General features: G+C 34.1%; 1 long non-coding RNA gene across 1 annotated transcript; it reads right to left on the bottom strand.

The window, feature by feature from the left end:
• LOC109843382 lies at positions 10,822-12,621 on the bottom strand. The gene is made up of 3 exons (XR_002247649.1): positions 12,560-12,621; positions 11,760-11,847; positions 10,822-10,904 (listed from the first exon to the last, which is right to left on the bottom strand). It is a non-coding gene; the product is annotated as an uncharacterized LOC109843382 (long non-coding RNA).

Below are 12,838 nucleotides of genomic sequence, written 5' to 3'. Positions count from 1 at the left end.
AACATAATTTACGATTTTTCTTATATTTATTAATTGTATATGCATTTTTAAAATTACCGTGCTAATAATTAACTTTTATGAATCTAAGATACTTGGGCTCCATGAAATATAATGTTTGCAATCAAGCTCATCCCGAGGGCTCGATAGCTGAAGGATACGTGACTACTGAATGCTTTGTGTTTGCATCACGTTACATGCGCAAGAAGAAAACCACATCTCAAGCACCTGATAAGGAGATGAAGCGTGAAAAATATCCGAGATCTCTCTTAGATCAAATTCATGCATATGTGTTGGAAAACATTGATATATTTGCAGACTATCGAAGGTAACAAATAAAATCAGTAATATAGATGAGAAATATTCATTTTACATATAGTTTATCAATACAAACTTATATATTATTTATATAGACGACATCTGGAGAAGCTTAAGAATGAAACAGCCAGTAGGAATGCAGCGCATAATATTCAGAAAAGACATAAGAAAGGATTTTCTGATTGGTTAAGAATTAATGTAAGTGTTTTACAATTAATTATTGAACATTCATAATATAACATCACCTAAATATTCTTAAATTGTTTGTCTTAGGTTGAAAAATCACTTCTTGATGGTACTACATTACCAAATAAAATTATTATTCATGCACAATGCCCTTATCACAAAGTGAGACGTTATAATGAGCATTTGGTTAATGGATATAAATTTTAAATGCTAGAGACCGATGATAGGAGGGTAACTCAGAACAGTGGGGTCATGGGCTTATTTGCTCAAGAATGTTTTTCAAGTATAAGAGATCAGAGCCTAATTCTAGCTAACATACTATATTATGGCCAATTAGAAGATATTGTTGAGGTAATTTACGGGTTTGGTAAATCAAAACAATGTACTTACATGATGTTCAAGATTCGGTGGTATCCTACAAAAAAGCAAAAGGATCATTATGGATTTACACTAGTCAATCTTCACTGAGAAGTATATATGAATGAGAAATTCATTTTCACAGAACAAGCTGATTAGTGCTTCTTTGTGAAAGATCCAAATATCATGTTTGATTGGGTGGTTTTCTACAAGGAGCCAAGATCTGTTGTTCTTCCTAATAACAATGAAAAAAATATTGAAGAAAGTGAAGATAATTATAGTGAACCAATTGGGTCATCTGATGATGTTTGGAAAGAATTCTCTTACACACAGAATATGGCGCTGGATGTAGGTATGAACTATATATGTTACACTGCATTATCTATTTTTAGCTTATCATAATAAAACCAATAATGCATTTCATAATAACATATCTCATGAGCATGTATACAATTTTTTCTTAACTATGTTAATAATTAAATTTGCAGATGAGGAGGGAGAGGAGGCTCTTTGACCCGGAGGGTGATCGATCACGGAGTATCACCCCAGGTAGTGGTGCTGATGATATACTACCATCTCCGGATGCAGGTATAAAAATTAATTAATATTTTAATATATTTTATAAATTATTAGTTATCAAGCTCATAATGTTCATTTGTTGCATATGTGGGATATTCATCACCCGGCCCCTCTGATGTAGCACCAGAACCATCCCCTGACGCAAGTATTCAATATTTAATAATTGATAATGGTCAATTAAAATTTCATATTAATGATTCACCTTTCTTATTTAGGTGCTTCTTGGACCCCGACATATCCATCACATACATTCCATACTGACTTGCGGCCGAAGACACAGGACTATCTCAGTTTATCCTTACCTCCGGACTCTCATAAGTCCAAGGCTGACTCAAAGAAGTACCACCCACGTGCTGTGAGAAAGTTAGAGGAAATACTTCCTATGTTGGAGACTAGGAAAGCTGTTGCACTCGTAGCAAAAGAAAGAGAGATAAATAATGTTAAATTGTATAAATACTTTTAATTTTCACATTTATTTATTATATGATATGTTATCATGTTATTATTATAGACGATAAGCGAGATCGCATAGAGAATATACGTGACAGAGGTAAGCCTGAATCTAAACAACCGCCAAGAAGAATGAGGACGATAATTCGGTGGAATAGTTCTAATTTGCTCGTTGGTCCTTGGTCGACCCGATTGAATGCATATATTGGGGTTCTCGTGTGTAGAGTGAACATTATCAACCCTTATTTTTATTTTCTAGAATTACCATGGACCTCATACGAGGCGATATGGACTGAGCTTATGGTAAGTGCATATTATTTTAGATTTTCATTTATTAATAATTAGTAATTGATATTAAATTATCCTTATTAAATGTGTATATAATTCTACAGGACTGCTTCTGCCTTGAGGACTTTGAGGGGGCTTGGAATTATGTGTTTAATGTCAATGTTGAAGCAGTCCTTAAACAATGGAGGCATGATCAAACATGAAACCTATGATAGGTATGAGGAGGACTAGCAGAGGTTTTAAACCTCGATGATCGAGTTGACGAGATTCATTTCACGGTTCTCCTCATGTATTGGGACAGTGATGCCGCCAAGGTTAGTTTCATGAAAATTACTTTATAATTTTAAGATATTATTTTATTGCATATTTATAGATATTTTTTAAAGAATAAATCCATGAAGGGATCAGAAAATAGAAGAAAAAAGCTGCATGACCACCACTTGGGCTCCTATGCCAATCTGGAGGATGTTTATTGTCAGGATATGGTATATATTATTTAAAACTTTAAATGATCTTAATGCTTAGTATGATTATGAAATCTCATAATTTATAATATGACAGGGAAAATCATTAATGCCGATACACTTGAGGGCAAAAGCGGCGTATGGTACTTTCCGTGATAGATATAGGGGTGATGAGAAGAATCTCGATACACTTGAGGGCAAAAGCGGCGTATGGTACTTTCCGTGATAGATATAGGGGTGATGAGAAGAATCAGGATAAGATCAAGACAAATCTTGAGTTGGTGGTGAGACTTATACATATCTTGAGTAGTATTATTACCTCTATTTTGTTGTTAACATTACGAGGAAATGAGAACACAAATAATATGGTCTTTACCTTAAATTAACTATAGATTTGTGCTTTAGGAGGGATTTGAGGCTGCCATCCAAGGAGGCTGCATCTGTGTACATTTCATAAGAGGAGGAACAAACCAAGCAGGACCCTCACATGCTTTCTGCAGAGGAGAACATCACTCTCACACAGAACCTGATGGGTCATAATAGGTATGGATGGTAAAAAATCGAATCAATTTGAATACTATATACTATTTATATTTGTTTATCATTATTGAATTTGAGAGCAAAATTTAATATTTATTTATCCCTAATAATAGGAGAGGAAGATATCCTCTACACGGTGTCGGAGCTTCACCCGGCATAAGCATGAGATCATCCACAGCATCCTCCACGCCATCTACATCAATGAGAGCAGCGACAAGTAGTTTTCAGGCTATGCCATTTGTCGCATGTATCTTCGCATATTTGATTGACAAAATTAACCCGGAGCTGCATATTCAGGTGACCAATGAGATGACTAGAGTTGCGCTGATGGCAAACTCGATGGACGGTCTCATGGGGTATGTTATATAATATTTAGACGGTGCGATTCCTTATAGCGCGTATGGTGGTATCATAAGGATCATAAGCTCGATTGACGATAATTCCGACGCTAGACAGAGCAGCGCTTAGGTACCTTATTTTTTCTTATATTTATAAATTCATTTTTATTTAATATGTTATCAAACACCACATAATGATTATTCAATTGAACATTCAGAGTAGAGATATTAGAGAGAGCAACACTCGCTCTTGTAATCGGGATAGAGATACTCCCGCCGACGATGATAGATGAGGTTTTTTTATTTTTAATGTAATAAACAGTTTTATTTGTTATAATACTACATTTATTTATGTCGTGTATCCTATCTTAGTCATGTAGATTGTTAGTATATATACTGTTGTATGTATATATTAGACGGAACTGGTTGATGTATATTTTGGAGTGGATGGTTGGATTTATGCATTGTGTTGGATTTGATTATATTTGGTTTTGAATGGAATTATTATAAATTTTGATTATATTTAGATGGTTGGATGTATTCATATGTATAGTATTTTCTGGATGTATTCATTAATGGAATTGTATAGGAAAATATAATTTATAATTAATTTTTTTTGCTAAAAAAAATCAACCTAGGCGGAATTCCATCTAGGTTGTCATAATCAACCTAGACGGAATTCCGTCTAGGATGACAACCTAGACAGAATTCCGTCTAGTCAGACAAACAAGACGAAATTCTGTCTAGGTTGTTAGCCTAGACGGAATTCTTATTCCGTCTAGGTTGACTTCCATCTAGATTAATCAACCTAGACAGAATTTCGTCTAGTTGAGTCAATCTAGACGGAAGCAAAATAAATGGACCTAACTAGACGGAATTCCGTCTAGTTGAACTAGCCTAGACGAGATTTGGATAAACCTAGACGGAAATTTTTATCTAGGTTGCACGTTTTTTTACTAGTGGATATTTGTAAAAAACATATAAACTATAAATGTCTAGAATAAACAAGGAACTAAATATATTAAGCATGGATGTATGTTGAAAATATAATTATAGAATTCTCTAGAAACTTGATGTATCATGAAAAATCTAAACATTCTAGAGAATTCTTTGTGAGCTTATAAATAGGCAATGGATGTAAGCATTTGTAACAAGCTTTGAAGCAAAATGAAACAAAGTTTCTTCAAGCTAGCCTCTTCCCTTCCAACTCTTCATTTCCCTTCTACTTCCTCCATTCTCAGCTAGCCTCTTCCCTTCCAACTCTTCATTTCCCTTCTACTTCCTCCATTCTCAATCCTCTAAAACTAAAATCAATTACGTATCTCGCTTCCTTCATTTCCCTTCTACTTCCTCCATTCTCAATCCTCTAAAACTAAAATCAATTACGTATCTCGCTTCCACAACTCCAATAAATTTGGTATCAGAGCCATCCTATTCTACCTCAAATCAATCTTGAAAGACTTTAGCCTTTCACTACCATTCTAAGTGGCGTCCTCATCACCAACTGCCCCTTCTCTTTTCAACTACTCTCAAAACTTAGTCCCCATTTTTGATGGCGAAAACTATGACTTCTGGAGCCTCCAAATGAAGACTCTCTTTATCTCTCAAGATTTTTGAGAGCTTGTCGAAGAAGGCTATGAGGGTCTAGATGGCTCAACAATGTTAGCATCATGGACACCGGCAAAGCAAAAGGAGTATAAGGAGAACCAGAAAAAGGATGCGAAGACACTTCTCTTTATCCAACAAGGGGTAAGCAAAGCAATCTTTCCCTGAATAATATCCGCGTTAAAATCAAAGAATGCATGAGACATACTCAAACAAGAATTCAAGGGTTCTGATAAGGTAATCTCTATCAAGCTACAATTTTTATGGAGAGACTTTGACAACATAAAGATGAAATATAATGAACCCGTGAAAGAATTTTCTGATAGAGTTACCTCAATTATTAATCAAATTAGAAGCTATGGAGGATAAAATATAGGATAAGAAGATTGTTGAGAAGATATTAGAAGTCTTCTCCCTACATGGGATCATATTGTTGATGCCATAGAAGAATCTAAAGATTTATCAAAACTAAGTTTTTATGAACTAATGGCTTCTTTGGAGTCACATGATTAGAAGAAGCAGATCTTCAAGCCAAGAGGTGGAGCAAGCATTTTAGTCGAAACTAACATTTTTAAGGAAATGAGGAGATAGAACTAAAGAAAATAAAGAAAGAAGATTTTCTCAGAAAGCACAAGATGGAAGAGGTAACTACCACGAAAGAAAGTTCGGAAGACAAGGAAGAATGAATGAGAGAGAAAAAAATTTCTCAAAAGGTAAGCCTACCTCCTATTGGAAAATATGTAGTAAGTATGGACATAACACATATAATTGTAAATTTAAATGTACAAACTATAGAAATACTAATCACTCCTAAAACAATTGCTGGTATCAAAAGAATAATGAAGTCTGGACATAACACATATGATCACATATTTTATTCATGTTTTAATGCACAATCAGAAGAAAAGGAGACTTGGTATTTGGATAGTGGATGCATCAATCATATGACAGAAAATAAGAGCAGCTTCGTAGAGCTGATGGATAGAGCAAGCTCTCAAATAAAGTTTGGAGACGGAAAATTAAAAAACATTAAAGGAAAGGGAGTGATAGCAGTCCAGACAAAGAGAGGTAAGACGAAATACATCTCAGATGCTCTTTATGTTCCCGGGCTGAATCAAAATTTACTTAGTGTGGGACAATTAATCTAGAAAGGTTATGTAATCATTTTGTTTAAGAATGAATGTGTGATAATAGATGATAATAATAAGCTGCAAATAGTGGCTAGAATAAAAATGGCTCCTAACAAAGTTTTCCCTTGAAAATGTCTATAGAGAATCTTGAATTCAAATCAAAAGAAAATAATGATTCTTTATTATGGCATCAAAGATATGACCACTTAAACTTCAAGAGTCTAAATTTGCTAAAAATGAAGAATATGGTGATATAACTCCCACACATAAATAAAGAAGAAAAAATTGTGAAGGATGCATTTATGGAAAAATGCATCGCTTACCATTTACTAAAGCATCTTGGAGAGCAAAAAACCCCGTTAGAATTAGTGCATTCTGATGTTTGTGGCCCAACACAAACCCCATCATTAAATGGAAGAAGATATTTCTTATATTTCTTAAAAGCAAAATCAGAAGTATTCTCAAAGTTTATTGAGTATAAGGCTCTTGTTGAAAAGCAAAGTGGCCACAAATTGAAAGTTCTAAGAACTGATCATGGATGAGAGTTCACCTCCAATGAATTTCAAAATTTCTATAAAAAACATGGAATTAAAAAGGAGCTAACAACAAGGTACACTCCACAACAAAATGGAGTACCAGAAAGAAGAAATAGATTAATTGTGGAGATGGCGAGAAGCATGTTAAAAAGTAAACAATCTCCCAAACAAACTATGGGCTAAGGTAGTATATACAACAGTCTACATCTTGAATAGATCACCAATGAAAGCTATGCCAAACAAGACGCCGTATGAAGCTTGGTATAGGCTAAAGGCAAAAGTGGATTTCTTTATGGTATTTGGTTGTATCGCCTATGCACAAAAACCATCACAGCTAAGAAAAGAAAAGTTTGATGATAAAGGAGAAAAATTCATCTTTATTGGCTACAATGAAGAATCCAAACCCTACAAATTATACAATCCTGATACTAACAAATTGGTGGTCTCCAGAAATATTATCTTCGATGAAGCAGGAATATGGAATGGTGAACCACATCAAACCTCAACATCAAGCATCATTGAAGAAGAAACGAGGGGAGCCACATCATATCAAGATTCTCCTAGTCCAAGATCCTCAGATGCATCAACTTTAGACACAGATTCACTACCAAGAAAGGTAAGTTCACTTCAAGATATTTATGACTCCTGTGACGTAACATTCTTCTCCTGTGAACCATAGAAATTTGAAGAAGCTGTTCAAGATGAAGGTTGGATAAAAGCAATGGATGAATAAATCTACATGATCGAGAAGAAAAAGACATGGGAGCTGGTGAATCTTCCAAAAGGAAAAGAGGTCATTGGCCTTAAGTGGATATACAAAACTAAGTACAATGAAGATGGCTCCGTTCAGAAACTCAAGGCTCGATTAGTCGCGAAGGGTTACTCTCAACAACCAGAAGTTGACTTCAATGAGACATTTGCCCCAGTTGCTCGTATGGAGACCATAAGGACGGTATTGGCTATAGCAACTAAACTCAAGCTCAAAGTATTTCAGCTAGATGTCAAGTCAGCATTCCTAAATGAAGTACTCGAAGAGGAAGTCTATGTCGAGCAACCACAGGGCTACATAGTCAAGAAAGAAGAAAACAAAGTTTATTAGGTGCACAAAGCACTATACGTGTTAAAACAAGCACTGCGGGCTTGGAATAGCAAAATTGACAACTACTTCCACAAGCATGGATTTCAAAGGAGCCCGAGTGAACCGTCTCTATATGTGAAGGAAAAAGGTGCAGACTTCCTTATCTTTTGCCTATATCTTGATGATTTAATTTATTGTGGCACTAACACTATGATGATTGAAGAATTTAAAAGGTAGATGAAAGAAGATTTTTTGAGATGACAAATTTAGGATTAATGAGATATTTTCTAGGACTACAAGTAAAACAAACTGAAGGAGAAATATTCATCAATAAAGAGAAGTATTGCGAAGATCTTCTGAAGAGGTTCAGCATGAAGAATTGCAATCTAGTAGCTACACCAACATTGCTAAATAAAAAGCTATCAATGAACGATGAAGCGCCAAAGGTGGATGCCTAAGTTATAGAAGCCTAGTAGAATCGCTAATCTACCTCACAAATATTAGGCTAGATTAATTGTATGTTGTAAGCATTGTGTCCGGATTCATGAGCAATCCAAGTAAGCTAAAATATGGATCAGCGAAGCAGATTCTTTGATATATCTTTAAGGTACAAAGAGTATGGAATAAAATACACAACAGAAGAAGACAATACATTATCTGGCTACACTGACAACGACTAGGCTGGATGTATTGATGATTGCAAAAGCACTTCAGGATATGTCTTCACTCTAGTATCTAAGGTAATATCCTAGACCTCAAAGAAACAACTGATCATAGCCCTCTCATTTGCAAAAGTAGAGTATATTTCAGCTACAAATGCCGCATGCGAAGCAGTATGATTTCGAAGGATTTTATCTGATTTACAACAAGACCAAGAGTCACCAACTACTCTCTACTATGATAGCAAGTCTGCAATAGCCATGAAAAAGAATCTAGTCTTTCATGCCAAAACCAAACATATTGAGATTCGTCATCATTACATCAGAAAGCTCGTCGAAGATAAGGAGATTGAGCTAGAGTTCATCTCAACAAATGAGCAGCTAGCAGACGTCTTCACGAAAGCATTACCCTCCAAAAAGTTTACACTATTCAGAAATGAGTAATGAATTACAAATTAAGGACGGGTGTTAAAAGATAATTTGTAATTCTAGAAAACTCTAGGATATTTGTAAAAAACATGTAAACTAGAAATGTCTAGAATAATCTAGGAAGTAGATATATTAATCATGGATGTATGTAGAAAATAGAATTATATAGAATTCTCTAGAAACTTTATGTATCATGAAAAATCTAAACATTGTAGAGAATTCCTTGTGAGCCTATAAATAGGCAATGGATGTAAGCATTTGTAACAAGCTTTGAAGCAAATTAAAACAAAGTTTCTTCAAGCTAGCCTCTTCCCTTCCAACTCTTCATTTCCCTTCTACTTCCTCCATTCTCAATCCTCTAAAACTAAATCAATTACGTATCTCGCTTCCGCAACTCCAACAATTTTGAGAAGAGGTCTGACTTATGTGAATTAATTGGAATGTTCATGAAGAGGTTGGAATTCTGTACAGAATTCTTTTTAGAAGTTTGTTGGCTCTATTTGACGCATTAATTCAAAATTAGAATAAGACACTTCAATTCCATACTCGAACATGTTGGATTAACAATAGGATATCATTTCAGGAAATTACTCTTGTCAAGAACATTATGTTGCTATAAATCAACTTAGAGACAATCTGAGAAAGTTTTCAATATGTCAAATATACTTAGAAAGTTTGGATTTTAAATGTTTGGGGGACGATGATGCTTCCTTTTCTAGGGAGATTAGGAAATAAATTTCTTATTCAATATGTTAAGTGACATGCATCTCTGATTGCTAGATAGGTTGGTCGGAATTTGGGGTCAATATGTTGGACATACGGGACCCTATACTTGTCGAGAATTAGTGCAAGAAGAATATGGGAAATATCTGGCAATGAAGAAGTAGAAAATCTGACATATGTAATTAACACCATTAATAACTCATATGCTTAGCACTATGCCCAATGAGACAATATATATATCACTGCTAAATAATGAGGTATCCTAGACGGAAAATTCCGTCTAGGATACCCAGAATTCCGTCTAGAATGCGTATTCTAGACGGAATTCCGTCTAGAATAGGCGTCTAGTATGTTTCCGTCTAGGATGAATTATTCTAGACGGAAATTCCGTCTAGAATACATCCTAGACGGAATATTCTAGACGGAATTTAAAACCGTCTAAAATACATCCTAGACGGATTATTCTAGACGGAATTTCCGTCTAGAATAATTTATCCTAGACGGAAAAAAATTCCGTCTAGAATGAGTATTCTAGACGGAAATTTCCGTCTAGAATACTCATTCTAGACGGAATTTGATGTTTTTAATTTTTTTTAATTTTTAATTTTAAAAAAAAACATCCTAGACGGAATTTGAGTATCCTAGACGAAATTTCCGTCTAGGATACTATGCTACAGTAGTTTTTTTTTTTTTGCAGAATCTCCTTTGGGTGCATGTACACAATATTGAACAACAAAAAATTATATTCATATCCAACACAATCTAATTATATTCCAATATCAAATCCCATTATATTCAAATAATACATCCACCAAAATAGTAGAGAGATACATAAATTGTTTACAAACTTTTACATAAATTATTTACAAGAGGTTCTGGATACATAAATTGTTTACAAACTTTTACATAAATTATTTACAAGAGGTTCTGTATGCTCCATCGCACAATATTACGCACAATTCCTCCTCTTTGGAAAAATCGAGCAACAACCAAAGCTACATCCTCTGCGGGCCTATGAGGATCTGGTGAATCCCAACTTTTAAAACTGTGAATACGTATAATCATCAAAAGTATAATATAAATACAGAAAAAACATAAGAAATAAAAATATAAAAGAAAATTTTAGAAAAATACCCACCAACCAGTCCAATTTTCTGTCCACATCTTAGGACTCGTTTCATTGTTTGGCTTGAAGCTATCACAATAAAAACCATTGCAAGTATTTATCTGATAAACCAAATAAAAATATAAGTTTCCCTCAAAAATATTAAAGTAGATCAGTACTGTTACAACTGAGAATACAATATTGCATAAGTTTTATTGCATAAGTTGTTCACAAGAGCTCTAGGAAGTCTTATTGCATAAGTTTGTTTTCACTGAGAATACAAAAAACCTCTTAACAACATGATGTTAACTAAGCATATACTAGAGCATCTCAACAAGTACTGTGATCTCAAAAGGTCATGACCAGACAACAGATTTCAGAAGACATTCACATAAGCAAGCACGACAATGATATAGCAAGAAACATGAAAATCATTAGCTACGTGTTCTATATAACTGACAGATTTGAAAATATCAAAGCAGGGACTAATACCACACGAACTTAAGAATTAACCCATCTTATTAGTAATTCCAGTGATTTGAAAAACTAATATCACAGCAAGTTAAGAATTAATTGGGAGACTTAATTAATAGCTCTTCCAATAATCAAATTTAGGGAGTTAAGAATTGAGCACAAGTTAAACATTAAACCTGAGGTGTTCAATGTGTGAGAGTCCATATACTTCATTACAAACTTAAAATCATCCAAGCCAAACTATCACTAGTTGATTATGTTGACATTGAGTTTGCGCAGACACGTCTATATACACAATGACTAAACATAGTAATGTTAAAACAATGTTAATGTAACACAACAAGAGTATAGAAATATTTCCAATCTAACTAAAGAAATATTCAGTTCATATTAAGTTACTTTCATTCTGATAATTTCAAACTTTTGTAACTACATAATCTTAAATTTGCATTTCTCAACTTCCCAAAATCAGCAGAACTCTGAATAGGTTTAATTTCTTTTACCTGCTTCGTGATGTCATCTGCCTTCTCTTCCATGAACCAAAGAACCACCTCTCTCCCTGCTGCCTCCGAGAGCTTCCTCTCCAATTTACTTTTATAATTATGTCAAGACTATTAGAAACTTAATCGAGCATTGACTAACATGGTAAATGCACTAGCAGGTAGAAAAGAAATGTTATATTGCAATGGACTGATGTACATGATATGGAGATAGTAGGCAACAGAAAGAAAAGAAACATCTAATGATAATTATGTCTCTATAACACTTCTAAACTTCTTAATTTAAGGCTCTCCTCTGGTGTTGATTTTGAGTTTCAAATCAAATCCTACTAGCAAAATAGAAATTGTTCAGTTGCAAATTATACATATTATTTTAGGAGTAAAATTATCCCTGACCAGTTAAGAACACCATAACTCTTTATTACACATCTGGAAGGCACTCATAGAACATCACTTCACATGATGCCACCTGAGACATTATTGCCAACAACTACAAAAACCAACTCTCACATGATGTACAAGTTTAATACTTACGTTCTCCAGTTCTTCTACACATCCATATTAGCATTTCCCAATTTCCATGTTTATTATGTTATCTTGAACCCTCTATCGCTTAATAATAGAAGTATATCCAGGTCTCATATTAATAATTCAAACTTTTCCTTAAGAGTAAGAATTGAACTAAGAGTCTGCACTGAGATGAACATAACTAAGGACTAATGTAAGGTATTAATTAAAAGTAAGTATTACTGTTGAAATAGGTAGGCAACTTGATTTAGATAAATTCCAAACCAGTGATTTACTTTTTCCATCAATATGAGAGCTTCAGGATCCCTTGGAGGCCATGAAACTTCTTCAGCTTCAGAGACTATTGGGTTTAGAATTTCCTTAAGTATATCTGTTACAGATTCTATCTTCTCCTGCATCAAAGAAAACATAACTTTAGCAAATTAAGTCATATTCTAATTGAAAGAAAATCTAAATCTTAAACTTAAAGTCACGAAAACATATCTCTGCCACTTTATTAGGAAATCTAAAGACAGAAGGTATGGCCAAGTTAGAGGATAAACTATAGTATAACA

This window comes from Asparagus officinalis, chromosome 5, assembly GCF_001876935.1.
Source record: "Asparagus officinalis chromosome 5, Aspof.V1, whole genome shotgun sequence".
NCBI lineage: Eukaryota > Viridiplantae > Streptophyta > Magnoliopsida > Asparagales > Asparagaceae > Asparagus > Asparagus officinalis.
The sequence above is the reverse complement of the archived record's forward strand: the minus strand, read 5'-3'. Positions and strand labels throughout refer to the sequence as shown.